The sequence below is a fragment of the Lissotriton vulgaris genome, chromosome 2_1 (genome assembly GCF_964263255.1).
Source record: "Lissotriton vulgaris chromosome 2_1, aLisVul1.2, whole genome shotgun sequence".
Classification (NCBI taxonomy): Eukaryota; Metazoa; Chordata; class Amphibia; order Caudata; family Salamandridae; genus Lissotriton; species Lissotriton vulgaris.
The window spans coordinates 226,403,485-226,425,283 of record NC_141687.1 but is presented as its reverse complement, the minus strand read 5'-3'; the positions used below and the strand labels follow the sequence as shown (position 1 = coordinate 226,425,283).

The following is a 21,799-nucleotide window of genomic DNA, read 5'->3' as shown; positions in this document are numbered from 1 at the left end:
AGTTATGACCCGCGTAACCTAGGAGCTTGGCAAGGACCTTAACTTCAACATTAAGGAGGGAGATGGGACGATATGAGTTGAATCTCTCTGGCGGTTTCCCGGCCTTATGAACGCAACTATTGTCGCTAGACGCCAATCTGGTGGAAGCATATGCTTGTCTATCTCTTTCTTTCACATGTGAAGTAGGTGGGGCGCAAACGTACAAGTTACTACCTGTGTAATGATCTATCTATAAGAGACATTAGTTAGTGATAGATTCCTTACCTTAGAATAATCCCCAGGTGTCAGACTGGATCCGGAAAGTTTTCTGCCTAGCAGTACCCCTGCGTGCGGTTAGGTGGCATAGTACGCCTCCGCGTCCGTCACTGGCGACGTGAGCGCCGAGATGACGTCACAGAGACTACTTAGGCGCCACCCATGCGCGCTGACGTCCGTTCTGTACACGACTTTCTGTGCTGAAACGCAGAGCCATGCAAGAGACTTACCATTGGTGCATAAAACTAGGGCCCTAAAAAGGGGATGACCTCAACCCTAGTAATCAGTTCGCAGAACGGGGAGGATGGGTGGGGCGGCAAGGAATCTATTACTAACTAATGTCTCTTACAGATATATCGTTACACAAGTAGTAACTTGTGCATCTGAAAGAGACACGTTAGTGATAGATTCCTTACCTTAGAATAGATACTCCAGCAATACCAACCCCGGTGGTGGGTCTGCGAACAGGATTACACCAAAAAGTCACGGAGCACAGACCGGCCAAAGAAGCCGTCTCTCCGGACTCGACTGTCAAGGCAGTAGTATTTGGTAAACGTGTGAAGCGAGGCCCACGTAGCAGTCTGACAAATATCATGCTAGGGAACGCCGTGTCCCAAGGCAGTAGTGGCTGCAGTCGCCCTGGTTAATGGGCACGCAACCCCACAGGAGGCTCCTTCTTGGCCAAGGAGTAACAAGCTGGACTGTTCCCATGAGGCACAGGGTCAAGACTGATTTGCATATGGCCATGTCTGAACTGGGGTGGCTAGGTGAGCAAAATAACGATGGATTAAACCCAGATCTGTGACTGGAGGTGAATGTTTTGCCATTGTGCAACATTCCGTTCATCATCTTGTTTGTTTTGCAGATAGAAAGCAAGCACACGTTTTGGGTCCAGACGGTGGAGCCTCTCCTCTTCCCTGGAAGGATGCGGAGTCGGAAAGAAGGTGGGCAAAGTGATGGCCTGCTCGATGTGAAAGGGCGTAACAACCTTTGGCAAGAAAGATAGACGGGTCCTTAAAACCACCTTGTCCGGATGAATAGAAAGGAAAGGAGGTTTCGAAAAAAGAGCCTAGAGCTCATTCACTCTTCTGGCAGAGGTGATAGCTACCAGGAAAGCAGTCTTCAAAGTAGGAAGACGCAAAGGAAAGTTATGAAGAGGCTCAAAGGGAGCGCACATCAAATAAGTCAAGACAAGATTTAAGTTCCACTTAGGCTTTGAGGTGGAAGCAGCGGGGGTGGAGGTAGACTGACCCGCCCGTTAGTTATCCGCCCCGCCCCTGCGGAAGCCACGTCCGCGGCCACGCTGAGGCAGGTTCTGTGCAAGCTTTGTGGAGGAGCGCGCCTGGGCGCCTTTACCCTGGCCACGGAAGGAACGAAACCCAGGGCTCCTTGTGGAAAGACCCAAAGATGTGGCCCTGGCCCATGAGTCTTTAAAGCGCTCCAGGGCATTGTCAGCCTTGTCGCCAAAGAGGCGAGAGCCATCAAAGTTTCCATGAGCGAGCACCCAGTAGACAGCAAACAGGCATGGCGCCGCAACGCCACAGTCGTGGAAATCGCCCTGCCCAAGGAATCAGCCGTGTCCAGACCACACCTGATGGCAAACTTCACTGCATCCTTGCCCTCCGCAATCGCTTGGGAAAGGACGGCCTGGACCTCTTCAGAACACTTAAGCAGGACCTCTGCTATGGAATCCCACACGGCGTGAGAGTAACGGCCCAATAAGCAGGCGGTATTAACCGACTGCAACCCCAAGCTGGCCGAGGAGAACAACCTCTTGCCATATTGGTCCAGCTTCTTAGAGTCCTTATCCAGCGGAGCCATGGGAAAGGCACTCTGCGACGTCGAGGCCTGAATGACCAGGCTCTCAGGCGTGAGGTGAGTGGTCAAGAAGGTAGGGTCACCAGGCTCCGGGCGATGACACCTAGCGACGTTCTTATCCACCGGTGTCCCCGAGGCGGGCCGCAACCAAGTGCCCAAGAGGACTTCGGTAAGGGCCTCATTGAAAGGGAGCAGCGATGCCGACGACGTAGATGCCGTCTGGAGCAACTCCGTAAGGAGGTTGGTCTTAAGGGTCCCCGTAGCGAGGTCGAGATGGGGAGCTTCTGAAGCTCGATGCATCACCATACTGTAGGAAGAGCTGTCACGTAGATAGGTTTTGCCTTCACACTGTGTTATGTTAGCATGAGCTTATTAAAAGTTTAAACACCATTTTCCTTTTCTGCAGCTTCTGCACACAACACATTTTGTTATTAAAGCTTTTTGCCTAGTAGAATATTTTGCTTCACACGAGAATTATATGTTTGCTTATAATATCACCCTTGCTTGGTAAGCTATGTCTGTACAGTGAGTGCCAAGGCCTTCAAGGTTATTTCAACACAACGCTTGTTGTTCGGTTTGATCAGCGCACGGTCTAGACATAATACATATGCAGCTGTGGCCAACTCTGGGTTTTAGGCGCGATTAATAATGCACTGCACAGAGCATGAACACACTTGATGAATATTCGCATGCTGAGAGTTGGAGCAGGAGATGATGTGATCCATTTCTGCGAAGACCAGAGGTATGGGCCCGCCCTTATAAACCCAAAGAGACCTTCTGTAGATATAGTATAATATATTGGGACAGCAACCAAAACAGTGAATAAAACCAAACCCTCCACTTCTACAGGTCCAAGTGCAGTAAATAGAAAGGCAGCTACCAAAAAGATCCCTGACAACCCAGCCCCTACTATTCCACAGTCCCAGTCTAGAAAAACCACATCGCGGCGCAACATCAATTTACCGCCAGATGCTTGTCCGTATGTGGTTGTTCTGACAGGGATTCCTGAGCTGCCAATATCCACTTCTGAGCCCTTTTGGGCGATTAAAAATAAAATATGCCACTGGCTTGACAAAAACTACCCGCCACCACCCGGCCTAAACAAGAACATACTTATGGTTGAACGGGCTCCTTGGGTAGGTGGGAAGAAGAAAAGTATAAAGGGCGATTGTATCGTTATCACATTTGAGGACCCACGACTTGTAGAATTTATATGCTCAACTCCTCCCTGTGATAGTAAGTCAGTGGTAGCAGCCAAACCCCTGTCTTTTTTTTATATGCAGGAGGGCCATGAGGATGCTAGATGGAGTTGGATGAGGCCAACTAGGAAAGGCTTGGGTAGAGGTGGTACATACCAGAATCCACAACAATGGGGAATGCCTGCAGAGGAAGGATGGAACTTAGTCCATAGGAGGAGGGGACACCAGTGGAAGGGGGATTCACATTTCAATGGAGAAGGGTGGGGCCCACAGCTTAATTACCCCTTATTTCCCTGTTACAACCGATTTGGTGGGTTGGAAGAAGTGGACTGACCATCACCCCAGTGCATTGAAGATGGCGGGGGTGGTGGGGTTCTTTCCACTGTAGATAGTGGTTCTATCGTTCCTATTATGGAAGAAGTACCGGATCAGTGTAGCACTATTCCAGAGCCCTTGTTAGGGGATGTTGACACTCAGGCCGCCATGGATACACCTATGCTGTCCCCTTCCCTTGTTAAAATCTTGTCCTGGAACATAGCCGGCCTAAAGAAAAACCTACCTGACCCGGAATGGAACAACTTTGTAGATGATTTCCATATTTGCATGTTCCAGGAAACCTGGTGTATAGAGCCACAACACAAACAGGGCTATTCTACGTTTTTTGTCCCTGCAACACAGCTTGGGAGGGGGCGCCCATCGGGAGGATTACTTATTTGGATTAGGATAGATTTGAATTGTAAAATCACTGTGAATTATGTCCCCTGTAATGATATTCTACATATAACTGTTAAAAGGCAGACTGCCAGGAAGGCTTTTGAAGTTTTTTGTATTTATGCCAGGGGGCTACCAGGGGGCCAATTGTCTCCAACACTGGAGTTGCTAGACAACACGCTTTCTGCCCTCCCTTCTAAATCTTCAGTATTAGTGGGAGGCGATTTTAATTGTACATTCGAGCCTCTTGATGAGGATGAATTTTTGGGCTGCTATAATAAGCCAGGAAACCAGTTAATTCCATCCTTATCTCTGGACCCAATTCAGAAATGGTCGGCTCGATCCATACAGTTGAATGCTCTGGTGTCTGCACATGATCTATGTGCCTTAAATGGCCGCACCACATCCGATCGTATGGGCGCTATGACCTTCAATCGATTAGGTTCCCCGTCACGGATTGACTACATCCTTTTGGATGTAGGGTCATGGGTTAACCTGGTTGATATGGAGGTCAGACAGAGGATTGATAGCGACCATAATCCCCTTTGCATGGGTATGTTCTGGGGAGACAACAGTGGTGAGGAGGTTCACAATGGGCTGATTACCAAAGAACTAGTCCCCTCTAACTGTAATCGCAGGATTAAATGGAATGTGATTAGGTGCAATGAGGGGACACTTGAGAATATTAGGGTTCTAGTTTTGGATGCCTCTTCTGCCTTGGCCCCAGTGAATCAAATTGCACTTCAGCTTCAGGGGTCGGTGCTGGCAACTAAGTACAAAGACTTAATAGGGGAGATCAGCATGTTCTTCTCGAAAAAAACAAAGGGTTGTCATTTGTCTAAATGCACGGAAAAAAAGGGGAACCCTTGGTACACTGCCTCCTGTAGAGAGAAAAGGAAAGCAATTTCACTAGCTATTAAAAATAAGGATGCCCCAGCTGCTAGATTAGCTAGAACTGAGTACCGCATTAGTATTATGAAAGCCAAAAAAGATTGGGAAGAGGAACACTGGCAGGCTCTAAAGGAAGCGGCTCATGGGAAAAATGCCACTACATTTTGGAAACTGATCAACGTCATGGATAGACGAGGCGCTGAGCCCATACCAAACCATATTACTGAGTCCCAGTGGTATTCCCACTTCTCAAATTTATATGGCGTGGGCTCCTTAGAAGCTGCGCCAGTATCCCCTACACTAGGTACTGATTGTATGGTCCATGGGAACGATGGCTCTACCGATGTACTGTTTTCGCCCCGTGAGGTACAAGAGGCAATCCTTAAAATTAAACCGGGTAAGGCACCTGGCCCGGATGGAATACCGGGTGATTTATTGATGTCTAACCCACTGGTTTGGGCTGATTTTATTGTAAATGTTTTGAACCTTATTCATTTAGGCCATCAGGTACCGGACTCATGGAAGGGTGCTGAAGTTGTTACCGTTTTTAAAAAGGGTGAGAGAGAGGACCCTGCCAACTACAGACCAATTAGTCTAATTGACGTTATTCAAAAAGTAGTTGGCAGGGTAATTGTAAATAGGATTGAGGGTTGGCTTATGGAAGGAAACATTCTGTCCCACTTTCAGGCCGGATTCAGAAACAATGTTGGGGCCATTGACCAAGTCTTCAGATTCTGTGCAGTTTTCTGGAAAACAGTGTCATTAGCCAGAGGGAGCCTCTACCTGGCTTTTATTGACCTTAAAACGGCTTTTGATGTAATACCCCGTGTTAAACTTTGGAATGTCCTATTGGATATGGGTTTCCCATCTTACCTGCTAAATCTTATCATCAAACTCCATGAGGGTACATATGCAAAGATACGCTGGGGGGATCCAGGGGCAACTCACTAAGAGTATACCTGTCAACAGAGGGGTGCGGCAGGGGTGTGTGATGGCCCCTACTTTATTTTCTCTCTTTATAAATGGGGTTGTGAAGCATCTGCAAGATACACCGGCCGATGCCCCCATTATGGCGGGGGAGAAAATACCATCCCTCCTCTTCGCCGACGACACCCTCCTCTTATCAAAAACCCCCATAGGTCTCCAAACTCTTCTTGATCAGTTTAGTGTTTTTTGTCAGGAACGGGGACTCACAATAAACACGACCAAAACTAAACTAATGGTCATGACCGCTAAGAGGAAATATAGGAATATCCACGTTACCCTGAATGGATCTCCTTTAGAGGTGGTCGATGAGTTTGACTATCTTGGTGTTAGGATTAATAACCACTTGAAATGGGAACCCCATATATGTAAAATGATTTTAAATCTTAAAAGGGTCTCCGGCACTATTTTAAAAAACCAACGCCTCTCTATAAGTAGGCCAGTTGCCCCTGCCTTATCAGTTTACGAGGGGAAAGCAATTGCCTCAGCTGTTTATGGCTCGGAACTGTGGGGCAATGAGAATACCAATGACCTTGTCCGATCAGAGAACAAGTTTATGAGGGACTTGGTGTCGCTTCCATCCTCTACCCCACTTAAACCTTTATTCTTAGACCTGGGAAGAAAGTCTATTCGGGACATCCTCCAACTCCGTCCCCTCTTATATTGGGTTCGTTTAAGGAGGACCCCCGAATTAGCTAATTATGCCCTTGTGCTAGATGAAATATTAAAATTAAACACCTCAGGCAAAATCAGATGGCTAAATGCATTAAAAAAGCTTGTAGCAAGTGTGGGTTTAAGCGACGCTTGGGTATCCCAATCACCTCCACCAAAACAAGTGGTGAAAAAATTATATTGGGATTGGATAGAGACCAAGGCGCTACAGAACCCAAACTGGGGTCATTTGACTGAGACCTTTTTGACCCATAAATGCACCCTAAAACTGGAATTGTTTTTGGACTTCATTCAGGTTCCTCGGGAAAGGACTTTATACCTTAAACTTAGACATGGAACACTGCCCCTCAAAACTTTTACATCTAGATGGAACAATAGGAGGGAAGAGGATAAAATGTGTCCAGGGTGTACAAACCCCGAGGAATCATTGGGCCACTTTTTCTTTGCCTGTAAGGCATATATCTTACCTAGGAAGAAATGGTTAAAACCAGTACTAAAGATTCTTGGGGTTAGAGATTACAAATCAGCTTTGCGTATTCTTATTTCTGACACCTCTTCTATGGTTACTATTTGTGGGGTTGCAAAGTTCTTATCATGTGCCTGGATCATTAGGACTAAGATTTTAAAAAATGCTCATCAAGTCAATTTTTCCACATAATTCTTAGATGTCTTTTTTAAAATAATGAACTGTTTTGTAATTATGTATGTAATGAACTGTTTTTATAATTATGTATGTATTTCATGTTTGTACTTTTTATGATACATGTGTCGAATAAAAGTATAATGACTTGACTTGTATAATATTCTAGCAAGGGAGGGTAAACTGAGGTTCTATTTAGACCTTTTCCCTTCAGCATTTTAACATGCTTTCACCCGTAGTATTTTATGGAATAGTAACTATGCTGCTAACCTTGTTCCTTGTAATATGTTTGCTTGTATTAGCTAAGATACTGCGCGTGAGAACACTGCATTAGAATTAAATATTTCAAACTTGCACATGTCTGCATTTACTCCTCGTTCTGGGTTGTCTAATCATTGGGGGGGGGGGTGTAAGAACCAATGAGACACTGATTGCTAGTCTGGTAGGGGATTTTGGATACTAAGGTGAGTTTTGGCACACCCTAATTCACTGAGGGTCCACGTCTCTATGCACAGTTCTATGTAGGAGCAGGATCCCTGCGACAGCGCCCTCCTCCATAGTAGGCGGATGGGAGCAAACCCCGGGTCAGAAGACACATCAAGTTCACATGCATCTTGATGGTCATCCACCCAATCCTGCTCAGAGTCACACTGCCGCGCAAGGGGGTCCTTGAAGTCGTCCCAGTCCTCATCTGGCTCCAGAGTAGAAAAAGCCAGCTGCGGCCGCAGAGCCGGAGCTGGAGAGGGGGTCAGCGGCGCTGGCTGGGGCCGAACCAGAGCCGCATCCCAATGTGGATCCCAGGTCGGAACGAAATGGTCCGAAAACTGGGGCAGGTGCGGGATAAACGGCTCCCAGGGCAGTGCCTGTGGCGACGCTGGGGCTGGAGCCCAGGGCATCGCCAGGGCGGGAGCCAGTGGTGCTGCACCTTGTGGCGCCTGAGCCGAGGGCGCTGGATCTAGTGGCTTCGGGGCCGGCGCCAGAGGCGGTGCCGCCAGGCCAACAGGATCTTGACACGGGACCACTGGGCCCGCAGGTGCGCCGCAGGAGCCTGAGGCCTTACAAGGCGGTCCATGGCAGCAAGAATCTCTTGCATCTGTTCGGGAGTCGCCGACGGACCCGGGTATAGCCTCCAAGAAGCGACAGGGGGAGGTAGGAGAGCAAACCCGCTTCTTCGACTTCTTCTTATGGCATTGCTTACCGGAATCTGAAGATGAAGACTTAGAGCCCGAGGAGGGACGGCTCCGGTCACGCAAGTAGCCTCGCAAACAGCCCATAGACCCGGAGCGGCGGTGAGAGGAGTGCCGGACCTCCAGCAACTTCCAGCGCTGCTCCCGCAAGGCCTTTGGAGCCATGGCACGGCAGTCCCGGGAGTCATGGTCAGTCTCCAGGCAGTAGAGGCAGACATCATGGGGGTCCGCCAACGACATTTTACGGCGGCACGACCCACAAGACTTAAAGTCGGACATCCCTACGTGCACCAGGAGACAAGAAAAGGAGACAAAAGTCTCAAAAAAGCGTTAAAAAAATGACCGAAGTACGTGCTTAATCTGGATCTGCGCTTTCGGAGTGGAAAAATAAAGAACCGACGTCAGCGCGCATGGGTGGCGCCTAAGTAGTCTCCGTGACGTCATCTCAGCGCTCACGTCGCAGTAATGGACGCGTGGCCGCATGACGCCACCTACCGGTGCGCAGGGGTACTGCTAAGCAGAAAACTTTCCGGATCCAGTCTGACGCCTGGGGATTATTCTAAGGTAAGGAATCTATCAGTACGTGTCTCTTTCAGATCTTAATTTATCCCTACTGTGATTTATGGGTTCATCTTTGAGGCTAGGCATACCTATGCTCGCCTGAAACTTTTGAAGGTAAGTTCTTAGGAAAAGCCTTGGGAGCATTACCACTATTGTCAGCAATGTGCATTCAGTTAAAAAAGTGGTCTATTTTGATGTACCTTGCATGTTTCTTCATTCAATGTTGCTGCAGATAACCATGCTGGTCTACCACAGCTTTTATTCTAATAGCTTTCAAATGACTAATCAATCCACGTTTTCACAGTTGACTCACAGAGTTGAAAAACTCAGTATTGTTATAGATAAGTTAAGGTTTATAAGTATTCTTCATTGGAAATGCTTTTTCAAATTATTGTATTTTACTAGAAAATGAGAGATAAGATGCAATGGTAAATTAAACAACCCGAGAACAAAGGAATATATCAATTGGTTTAACAAAACACTGTTTCTGTATGACTACAAAAACAAGCATAGGAAAAACAAATAGGAGTAGTGTTGACTAGCAATCTTTTGGCTTTGTTAATGCTGGTTTGGATTTCTTGTGGTATTTGTAAAACTTTATTTTGGGGGAGTTGTCGGGCTCTCACCAATATAAAATCTATAAAAAGACTGATGTGTTGTAACTGACTTTTTAGCTTAGATATTAATTTCCTGTATAACTATAACGTTTCCCAGTTCAGGGAGGAACAATTTTTGCCTTATGTTTACAACACACTGGGCATAAATAGATGTTATTCGTACGACTCAAAGCTGGCACTAAATAGAACTACTTTGAATGTGGATTTGTCTCTTGGCAAATAACAACATGATGTATCTCACAGTAATGTTACCCAATTGCACAAGTTTCCTGACCCACAGCTCATTGATTTATGTTGTAGTGACTGGAAGAAAACAGCAGGCCAATGCATGCAGAGGGTTTGCTGAGGGCTCCTGTATGCAAAATATAAATATGAATATGAATATGAATGAAAACGAAATGGTACATAAGACTATTGTCAATCTTTCCAGTCGCCAGCTCTCATTTCTAGAAATAAAAACCCTTTTGCCCCACGGAAATGATTAACTACTCAGATACTCGCATTGATATGTTTAAATTTGTAAGAAAATTGAAGTTGACTAAATGGCATACACTTAGAAACATTAACAAGTGACATGACACCATGGTGAGTGAAAGGAACAGCCAGCCAAACCGCACAGTAAGGGATGCGAACATTCTAAGAACTATGCAGGATTTAGCAATGAATATTGAAAGTATCGACACTGAAGGCACAGATGAGACCACAGGAATCTGAGATATCACCACTGACAGAGCTGCCAATACCGGTTTCAAGCCCAAATCAGTTTTTATCCTATCCTGCCACACGACAATATAGATATGTTTCAAGATGTGGTCACAAACTCTCTACTAGATTGTAAACATCAACAGGCTGAAGGGAGGTTTAAGGGATTCAATCGTACCTTAAAGCAGAAAAACAATCTCGTCCCTAGCCAATGATAAATACATAATAATCTGTCCAGCAGACAAAGGGGGGAACGTTGTGTTACAGGACAAAGAAATGTATATCAAAGAAGCTATGAGACAACTTAACAATGAGTCATTCTATTGTAAATGTAATACAAAGACATACAATGACAGTATTGTGGCTACCTGGGGTAAATTGTCGGAGTGGCAACAACAAGGAATAATCTCATGGGAAGAATATCTTTTTCTCAAAAGAGATTATCCTAAGCTCCTGATAATATACTTCCTCCCGAAAGTACATAAAAATCCATGGGTCCCACCTGGAAGGCCTATTGTATCATCTATAGGAAGTGTTTTCGAAAACATATCAAAATATGTAGACCAATTTTTGCAGGAATATGTGTTCAGGCTCCCGTCCCATGTGAGAGACACTAAAGACTTTCTATGCAAAATTGACAATATTGAATGGGAAGAAAGCTACATGTTTTTAACGTTGGATGTGTGTTCATTATACACTATTATACAACACAAACAAGGGATCAAAGCTTGCACTCACGATCTAGGAGGGAAAGACATAATGTACCTAGAACACACGAAAATGCTAACTGTTATGTTGGACATGTGCCTCCAGAATAATATCTTCATGTTTAACGGGGACCTGTATAAACAAACAACCAGTACTTCTATGGGGACAAGCTTCGCGAATCTGTTCCTGGGATTGTGGGAGGAGGAAATACAGAAAGATGCCAAGTCTGATGCCCACATTAAAAAGGTAGTTAGATGGTTACGTTACATTGATGACCTCTTTATAATATGGAAGGGCAGCAAATAGGAAGCTGAAGAGTTCGTTAAGATTTTGAATGAAAACAACTACAACATTGTGTTGACCCACAATATGAGTAAAGAAGAAATAGAATTCCTTGACGTTAAGGTAAAAGCTACTGCTAACACCATACAGACCAAGCTCTTGAGGAAGGACACAGCAGGAAACAGCATTCTCCATGCTCTCAGCAGCCACCCGGACACGCACAAATGAAGCATTCCGTATTGGGAGCTGCTGAGAGCGAGAAGAAACTGTAGTGACACCAGCGGGTACCAGGAAGGAGAAAGAACCATGATACAAAGGTTCAGGGAAAGAGGCTATTCAGAATGGGCCCTTAATAGGGCAGTATCTACAATGAAGGAAATAACTAGAGAAAAAACGCTGGAATCTAAAACAAGGGAGGACGCCAATGAGATCCCCAACACTAGAGTAATTCTTACATATAACAGAGACTCCCAAAAAATACAGAAGATCCTCAATGACAATTGGAACATTCTTAAAAGCGCTTCAGTCATAGGTCCCCATATCAGTGATAACCAAAAATCATATATAAATAGAGTCTCACAGCAGTTCCCACTCCCGGAGGAGGGTGTCCGCCCTTCTATACCAAAAAGTCCTGTAGGACGGAACGTGCAAAGTGTCCGTCCCTCCTCACTTCGGAGTCTAAGCAGTAATGCTTCGCGAAAATGTGGAGGGAGGCCCAAGTTGCCGCTCTACAAATGTCCTCAACAGTAACACCCCTAGATAAGGCAGATGTAGAAGATTTTGCTCTAGTAGAATGAGCTTTTAAACCCTCTGCAGGTTCCTTACCGGCCAGAGTTACAAATCCTGATGCACAAGACAATCCATCTGGAAAGTGTGCGCTTGTGCACCGCTCTGCCTTTCCTGCAGCCAGCAAAACCCACGAAGAGCCGGTCTTCCACACAATAGTCTTTAGTTTTATCAAGGTAAAAACTCACCGCCCTCTTAGGGTCCAAGCGGTCAAGCCGCTCCTCCTCCTTGGAAGGGTGAGGGGAGAATAGAAGGAAGGAAGGGTAATGGACTGCCGCAGATGGGAGTTACCACCTTAGGCAGAAAAGCATCCATGGTCCTGAGAACCATTCTATCAGCATGAATAGTCATGGGGGTTTTGAACTCAGAGCTTGAAGCTCACTTACCCTCCTTGCCAAGGTTATGCCAACAAGAAATACAGTTTTTAAAGACAATAACCTCAAGGGACATTTGTGTAAGGGCTCAAAGGGAGAAGCCATCAATAGGTTAAGACAAGGTTTAACACCATCGATGCTAGTGTTATTTTCCTCCTGTGCTGGCACTTGAGATACCCCATTGTTCATGACGAGCTCAGCTCGTCATGAGTGTATGGAGGTGTACATCATGACTAGCTGAGCTCGTCATGAGCGTCCAAGGAGTTAAGTCCCATTGAGGCACAATAAATGGAGTGGGCGGATATTTGTTGGTAAGGCCCTTAATGAATCTTAACACAATGGGTGATTTAAACAAAGACGGCTGTCCGGCAAGCATAGGAACGCAGACAAAGCCGATAAATAGCCTTTCACAGTAGCCACAGCAAAACCCTGCTGGGCCAGAGACAGAGCAAACTGAAGAATGTCAGATAAGCGAGCCCTTAAAGGGTCAGTAGACTTTTCCCCACAGCAATGAACAAATTTGGACCACCTATAGGAATAAATAGACTTGGTGGAGAGACGTCTGGCAGACAAAATAAATTCAACCACGTCAGAAGGAAGAGAAAAAGAATTCAGGTTGCCTCGTTCAATCTCCAGGCTTGAAGGTGTAGGCTCTGGAGGTGGGGGTGTAGAACCTGCCCCTGCGACTGCGAGAGGAGATCTGTCCTGAGAGGGAGACGGAGCGGAGGGCACAAGGAGAGGTGGAGAAGATCTGTGTACCACACCCTTCTTGGCTTCCGGAAGACGTGACGAGCAGTAGTGTTGCCCGTCAGGACTTAAACCGACTGACCGCAAAGGGAAGGGAGGAAGGCCTTGAGCGCCAAATGTAACGCCCGTAACTCCAGAAGGTTGATGTGAAACAACCTTTCCTCTGGCGACCAAAGACCCTTGATCTCCAGGTCCCCCAGATGAGCACCCCACCCTAGAGTGGATGCATCCGTTATCACTTTGGCCACCGATGGAGGTAGATGGAAGGGCTTCCCTTGAGACAGTTTGCCTTCCACGCTCCACCAAGATAGATCCGCCGCAGCTTCTCTGGAGATCCTCACAGACTCCCTGAGATCTCCGTTGTGCTGATACCACTGCCTGTGGAGGCACCACTGGAGCGCCCTCATGTGCCAGCGTGCATGATTGACCAACAGAATGCAGGAAGCAAACAGACTGAGCAGGCGAAGGACCTTCTGGACTGGACTGACCGCTCCATTGTAAAACAAAGGAATAATTTACTGAATGTCGAGAATCCTTTGAGGAGGAGGGAATGCTCGACAGACAGTAGTGTCCAGTACCGCCCCTATAAACAGGTTGCGCTGAGAGGGCACTAGGTGAGACTTGGGCACGTTTATCGAAAAACCCAATCTGTACAACAGCTGCGTTGTCACTTGCAGATGATGACACCTTCTCCGGCGACCCTGCTTTGATCAGCCAGTCGTCCAGATAGGGGAAAACCGAAATCCCTGACCTTCTGAGGTGGGCTGCCACCACTGCCATAACCTTGGTGAACACTCGAGGTGCAATAGTAAGACCAAACGGAAGGACCGCAAACTGATTATGTTGCGACCCTACCGTGAAACTGAGATACTTCCTGTGCGACTTCAGGATCAGAATATGAAAATACGCGTCCTGCAAGTCGATAGACACCATCCAATCCTCATGTTGCAGCGCTTGAAGAACCTGCGCAAGGTTGAGCATCTTGAACCTTTCCTGCTTCAGAAAAAGATTCAAGATCCTGAGATCCAGGATTGGACGTAACCTGCCATCCTTTTGGGTATCAGGAAATACCGGGAGTAGCAACCCTGACCCCTTTCCTGCACCGGAACCACCTCTATTGCACCTTTTTTCAGTAATGTTAGGACTTCCTCCTACAGGAGAAATAGGTGGTCCTCTGAGCAAATCCCTTGGCAAGGAGGGTAATTTGGAGGGAATTCCAGAAAGGGAAGAGCATACCCATTCTCCACAAGATTGAGAACCCAAAGGTATGTAGTGACCGATTCCCAATCTTGCAGAAAATAAGTAAGCCGACCCCCTACAGGACCGACATGATCCTGAAAGGCGGATCTATGGCTGCTTTGCTGTGGTAATAGGAGGGGAGGAAAAGGAGGAGGAGGGCTGACTACCTCGTGGGCGACCTCTATTTTTGCCCCTGTAGAATCTATACAAGGTATTCTGCTGCTGCTGTTGCTGCTGCTGAGGTTGTTTGTTGGAGCGAAAGGACGATCTCCCAAAACCTCTATACCTCCTAAACTTTGAACCCCTAGGCTGGGACTGAAGGCCTAGAGATTTGGCCGTTGCCTAACTATCTTTAAATCTTTCCAGGGCCGCATCTGCTTTCTTGCCAAAGAGACCAGAGCCATCGAAAGGTAGGTCCAAAAGTGTTGCCTGTACAACTGGGGAGAACTCTGAAGATTTAAGCCAGGCAATTCTTTTTGTAGCCACAGAAGATCCCATGATCCTGGCGACAAAGTCCGCCGTGTCCAAACCACTCTGAATCACCTGATGAGCAGCCGCTTGAGTGTCCTGTAACATCTCATTAAAATTTTTCCTGTCATCTTCGGACAATTTTGGGGCAAGCTGTTTCGCTGCGTCCATAAGGGCATGGATATAGCGACCCAAAAGACAGGTGGCCTTATTCTAGGCACCGACGCCGGTGGAGCGGAGACCGACTCTGAAGGACCTAGAGCCGGCGTCGTACACGGATCCATCGGCACAGCCTGCGCCGATCGAGGTCGAGCTGACTGTGCTGGAGAGGATGGAAACGGCATTGACGTCCTTGGCGCCGGGAAATGCCAAGACGGCGCAGCCGGAAGGAATGGTATGAAGGCAGCCTGGGCATAGGCCTGAGGAACCCTCAGATTAAATGCTAATGGACCCATGGGACCCGAATGTGCTCCAGAGGGGTACATAGCGCTATGGAATACTCCATACATCGCATTTAATTAATGCCAAGGATTTTGTCCCGGGCTTGGAAAAGGAGGATAGGCCCCAGGGAAAGACTCAGATTCAGACGCGTAGCCATGTTTGGGCCAGCCGGCGCCGACAGCGGATCCGATGGAATCGCCTGATCATTCGGCACAGGAACCTCTTCTACCAGACCCGAAGATCGAACAGGAGAAACTGCAGGCGATTTCGATTTCACCGGAGAAGCTGGATTCGAGGGAGAAGGAGACACGAAGTCCTTACGGCGTCGATGGACTGGAGAAGTCGACTTCGGCGCCGCCTCTCTATCAGAATGACGCTTCGAAGAGTGCCTCTTCTTTTTATGTTTCTTGGCTCTTGAAGCATGCCCAACGTCGATTTCGAGCCTGACCTCGACCTGGAGCAAAACCTCGACCTTCTACTTCCTCTTTTTTCTTTCCTCATTTTTGCCATGAAGAGCTTCGCTTCTCTTTCTTTCAAAGCCTTCGGATTCATTTTCCTGCATCAGGCACATCCCTCGACGTCGTGATCAGATGACAGACACCAAATGCAGTCTTCATGTGGATCAGTAATGGACATATGCCCTCCGCACTCGTTGCAAGGCTTGAACCCGGACTTCCTCGACAACATCCATGAAAGGAAATAAGAAGAAGCACAGGAATACAGACAGAAACACAAAGTATCAAGTGAAACTACGGAGAGTCCTAGACAAACCGTTAGCGTTGACGGCGCAGAAAAAAGGAAACTGACGTCATCACGCCGATGAGGCTCCTTTATGGCTTCAGTGATGTCAGCGGGATCGCGAGCGGAGCCATGGTTCTACGACGTCGTCCTCGTCGGCGTAGAGAGCAACAAAAAATTTATGAATGCTGCTGGTGCAGGGGATATTCACAAGGTGAGGAATCCACTGGTAGATGTATCCACAGAAATCAATAATATACAAGTGAACAAAGGTGATCAAATGAAAACAAATCATCATTATCTAAAGTCCATATTTTTGTGATGATATGCAATCAATTCCATTAAAACACGAGATGTGTTCAAAGTTATTTTTTTCTTTTTTAACACCACCTCCAAGAGGGAAGAAAAGATAGAATAAATAGAAATTATCCCCTCCAGTGGGTTGATCTTAATTAATTCATGTATCCCTTCATATCTCAAATTACAATTCTATCCCAATGAGATCCTGTTTTGTTCATGGTGTTTTTGATTGCACATAGTGTTCATTTCTAATACGAAGTCTTTAGGAATGACACAAGGTCTCTACTTGATTATTTCTTTCTTGTTTTCTCATTTCCTTTTTTTCCTTCAGAGGTGACTATACAGTTCCTCACTTAGATTTAACCCTTTGGGTGTCAACGTTCTTAGGTTTATGATGTGGCGTGATTCCTTCTGGCGTAGAGTTCTTTTTCTATTGCCACACCTGTCATTCAGTTGTACTGTTTCTATGCCATAGAATTTCAAGAGTTTCCAATTGCTCATGTGGGATTGCTCCATGTGTCTTGCTACTGCGTTTTATTTTATCCCTATTAGATGTTGCCCGAACATGTTCTAATATTTGCTTTTTGAGTTCGCAAAATGTGCTGCATATATATTTTAGTTGGCGCGGACATTCTATAACATATACTGTAAATTTGCTTTTGCAAGAAATTAATTCTTTGATTTTCCACCTTTTGTTGTTTGCTAGTTTTATTTCTGTTGTGGATTTGATGATTTACATTACATTTGACGAACCCTTTTGTGTTAAGCCATTGAGTGTTCTTTTTCCCTTTGTAGTGACTATGCACTAAACGATCTTTTAAGTTTCTGGCTCTTCGATACGCTATTGTTGGATGTTTTCCTACAAAATTCCCCACAGTTTCATCCAGATGAAGAATTTTCCAGTTCTTTCTTAAGATTTTATTTATCTATTTAGAGTCTTTTGATTAATCCATGATCATCCTTATGGGTTCCAGTCGTTCAGGTTCCGTTCTCAGTTTTAGGGTTAGGTAGTCTTTCCTTGATCTTTCATTTGATTTTTTCCAGCATCTCTTCACTATGCTCTTCTTGTACTGCCTTTGTTCAAATATTATAGCTGTTGCTTCGCTGTGTTTTTGCCATTCCACTTCTTCAGTACAGATTCTTCGAATCCTCAAGAATTCACCGTAAGGTATACTTGCAATGAGGGAGGGCTGGTAGAAGCTTGTGGCTTCCAGTGTTGCATTTGTGGCTGTTATTTTGCAATGTAGGGCTGTTCGAAATGGATCATTTCTGATGTATATTTCAGTGTCCAGGAAAGTCACCCTCTCGCCACTGATCTCATAGGTGAATTTTAGATTTGTTATTGCTGTGTTTAAGATTTTAAAATAATCCTGGAATTCAGCTTTTGCTCTATCCCAAATGATCAATAGGTCCTCTATGAAACAACTCCACATCTTGTTCACAAATTTGTCATGTCGCGGGTGCCAGGCCACTTAGGTTTCCCACCACCCCAGTGCCAGGCAGGCATAGCTTGGGCTAAAGGAAAATCCCATTGCTGTCCCCTTATTTTGCGGGTATATCTCTTCGCCAAAGACAAAGATGTTTTGTGTCAAACAGATTGAGATTAGGCCCAATAACATCTTGTTATGATCACTGTAATGGATATTTCTTTCCTGAAGAAAAATTTCACAGGCCTTCATTCCCATCTCATTCTCAATGTTGGTGTAGAGGGCTATGATATCCATCGTAACAAGATGATATGTTTCTTGCCAAGGTGTATTTTGTAAGTTTCTCAGTAAGTTGTTAGTGTCCTTTATGTAGGAGTTCAATTTGGAAACATAGGGTGCTAAAAAATGATCAATATAGTTGGCAATCAGCTCCAACAGTGAGCCCTTGGCAGATAGAATGAGTCTGCCTGGTGGTTTTTAAGAGTCTTTATGCAGCTTAGGAAGGAAAAAGATATTAGCCGTCATTGGAAATTGTTCAGTAAGATATTTCCACTCCTCTTCATCAATCAGATTCTTTGATGCCCATTCTGAGAGTTTTTTTTGTCCAAATTCATTTTGATGTCGATAGTTGGACTGATTTTCAATCTTTCATAGTATTCCACATCTTTCAGATGACGGTGTGCTTCTGTGACATAGGCGCTCCGGTCCCAAATCACCACGTCCCGCCTTTGTCGGCAATTTTGATTTCAATTTGATTGTACCTTGTGAGGCACTCCAGAGCTTCTCTTTCTGACTTTGTTAGATTATCTGTATACTTAGATCTTTTTATTTTGTATATATATCTTTAACCACTGCTTCCTGGAATAAGTCCACCTTATTTCCTGGTGTCAATTGGGGGTAAAATTTAGATTTTGGTAATTTGCCACTCAACCTCGCTCCCATTTGAGTACATGCCGATTGGAGGGATATATTTTCATCTTCCTTTTCCACATTAAGATTTAGTAAGGTTAAAAAAGCTTTCTGAATCCTTTGCCGTAAGTTTGATACTGGTTGCGTAATTGATTTAGTTTGTACCCGCATTTCACAAAAAATCTTTGCAAGTTTAATTTTTGTAACATATTGGTAGAAATCAATTCTGAGCTGTGCCACATTCATCTGTTGTGTTGGGCAGAAATTTATCCCACGTTTGAGGAGAGATATTTCAGCATCTGTCATTATTCTTTTTGATAAATTTACAACTTGCAGTTCATCCATTGGGTTCAGTGGTTTTTCTTTTGCCGCATGCGCCTCGTTGTGGCTCCGATCTTCTCGGATGTCTCGTTTAGCTCTCTTGCCGCTTCTCTTTGGTTTCTTGGGGTCCAATAATGCCCTCTTCGTCTGCCCCTTTGGCACTGTTGACTCATTCGGTTTTGTTCCCATTGTCTTTGCTGTAATACGAGGCGCATGTCCCCATAAAATGTAAGTTTGGTGTTATCTGTTGATGTTTCTGGCTCAACCTCGCTTGCATCCGTTGATGTTAGCGAGGAGAAGCTGCTGGAGACACCAGTTGCACTGTTCATTCTGTCCTGTTGCTTAAATGGATCAATTTTGTGGGCAAATGAGAATATACGTCCCTCCATGTAATCATTCTTGTCCCGCAAGAATTTAGTTTGTTTTCGTTTTCTTACTGTGTCCCATGATTCTCTATTTGACCCTCCAATTCCTCTTTGAACTTGGTCATCTCAGATGCCAGTTTGAGTGTTAGTAGTTCTTTTTCTACATCCTGTAGTTGTTACTTGATTTTGTTTAGGCTTATTTCAATATGTTTGATCAATATATTCATTAAACTCAATGATGAGGTCAGGATGAATTCACCCCATTCTTGCAGGAATTCATTGGTTGAGTCTTGGTTGCTGGGTATTAGCATTATTCTTAAGCCTCTGGGCACTCTCTGGACTGCAAGATACTTTTTTAATGTGATTAGCTCCCGTGATTTATTGATTTCTTTCCTACTCAATTTTTCCCACATTCTCAGCTTGCTTTTTATATCCGTTTTCCCCCCAATTGTTTTCCATTGGGTTTCATTTTCCACATCACTGTCTTTTTCGAACACTGTTGTCATAAATTCATTCCTTTTGGCGTCTCGTTTTTCCATGTTAATAACTTTCCCTTTAATATTATTGTTTAAGTTTCCGAGCTTATTTTCAACCAGCTGGTTAGATATTTTTTTGTTCCTATGCCCTGGGTTTCCCATAAAGCATCTCAATTGCGCATCTATGTTTAAACTTTCCTGAAACAAAATATCGAATTAAATTTCTATACGCTCATTTCCATTAAAACTCTCGCTGCAGTGCTTTTCAATTCAGTTTCCTAAGTTTAGATAGTTAACCTGCTTCGCGCTTACATGCGCTTCCATGTAAAACTCACAATCATTACGCTGGCAGTTGGCACGCTTACCTGGACCCTCCGGTTTGCAACTAATGTGTCCTCTGTATCCAGCTTCTCAGAATGCTGGTTTTCCTCATTTTGCAGGCAGCTTACCGACCCGACTTAAAAATGTCCTCCAGTGCAGGTTCACTCCGTCTGGCTACTCGGTGCTCTTTTACCAGTGGGGAATCCTTGCGGTCAAGCCAGACCGCTAATTATAACACACAACTCCTCCCAAGCAGAAGGAACAGGGTCTCACTCCGTAAATGGAAAGCAATTCATCTTTTATTCATGAAGTATTCTGCTCATTATTTCAAGTAAAAGCAACAGATCAAGGCGTTTCGGTCATATCATAAGAACTTGCTCACGATCCTAGTTTGTGCTCAAACAACAACTGTTAAAGTACTATTTTGAATTTGACATATCATTTCCTGTCAATCCTGTTGAGTGCCTCTAAGTATTGTGGGATTTGTAGTCCCTTTGGAGTAATAAACTTAATCTTCACATTTAAGTGCCCAAATTGTGCATAAAATCAATTATATACAAGTGACCAAAGGTGATAAAAGGAAAACAAATTATTATTTAAAGTCCATATTTTTGTGATGATATGCAATAATTTCCATTAAAACACGAGATATGTTCAAAGGTATTTTTTCTTTTTCAACATCACCTCCAAGAGGGAAGAAACGATAGAGTATTACCTACTGGCAGTCGCCAGTAGGTATATATAGTTAGGATTTTTTCTCTATGGGATTTTTGAAAATTCTATGTCTAATAACTTTGGCGTTTGTGGACGGAATTAGCTGAAATTTTCAGGAAAATGGAACATTTTGTTTCTGAGCAGCCCCTGAAAATTTGGGGGGGTTTCATCAAGGGGGGGCCGAGAAAAAAGGGGGGTCCCAAAACGCGTTTTTCCCATGTTAATTTCCATAGGGCGGTTGGCCTCACTTTTAGCTCGAACGGCTGAATGGATTTGCACGAAACTTGGCAAAATTGTAGGGACTGTTAGTCCGATGTGCCTTTGCTAGGTCTCAATATATGTGCTCCAGTGGATTTTGAGTAATTTAGGTTCAAAAAAGTATATATATCTGGGCGGAGCCTAACCACACATCTGATCTGATTGGCTGTCAGCACTTCATCCAAGAAGTGTTGTCAGCCATCTTGGGACCAATATACATGATAGCACCTCATTAAAAAGCATTGTAGTTAATAGAGGGTTTTAGGACTTTAGTTACATTATAAATCATTTGTTGATGGTACCATACTCGTTTTAGGAATTGTGGTGTGTTCTAAGGTGATTTTACCATGTGAAAAAGCCTTCTGCTGTGATATCATGAATATTGCTTGAAAGAAAACTAATATCTCATGATTTTCCCACAGTGGTTTGGAAGGGGATCTATAAGCTAAACTGAAAGCATATTTTCTGTAAATTCACATTATCTTTCTCAGTCATGTGAAAATGAAGTCTGACATTCTCAGTAGAACATGTACATCCAACAAGGACAGAGACTGTCAGTTGATTCCTTTGTGCTCTACTGCAGCCTCCTAAAGTGTTCTAAAGAACAACTAGAGCGCTAACAGTCCTACGTATTACAAAGGTATAGCACACCTGGAGCCATCGTGATGGGAATAAAGTGGTAACTCCT

The 21,799-nt window shown here is 44.8% G+C and overlaps 1 protein-coding gene across 1 annotated transcript in view; it reads right to left on the bottom strand.

Annotated features, from left to right (window-relative positions):
- The window catches only part of ZZEF1 (zinc finger ZZ-type and EF-hand domain containing 1), a 1,733,356-nt gene that overhangs the window by 42,041 nt on the left and 1,669,516 nt on the right, over positions 1-21,799 (bottom strand). The window lies entirely within an intron of this gene.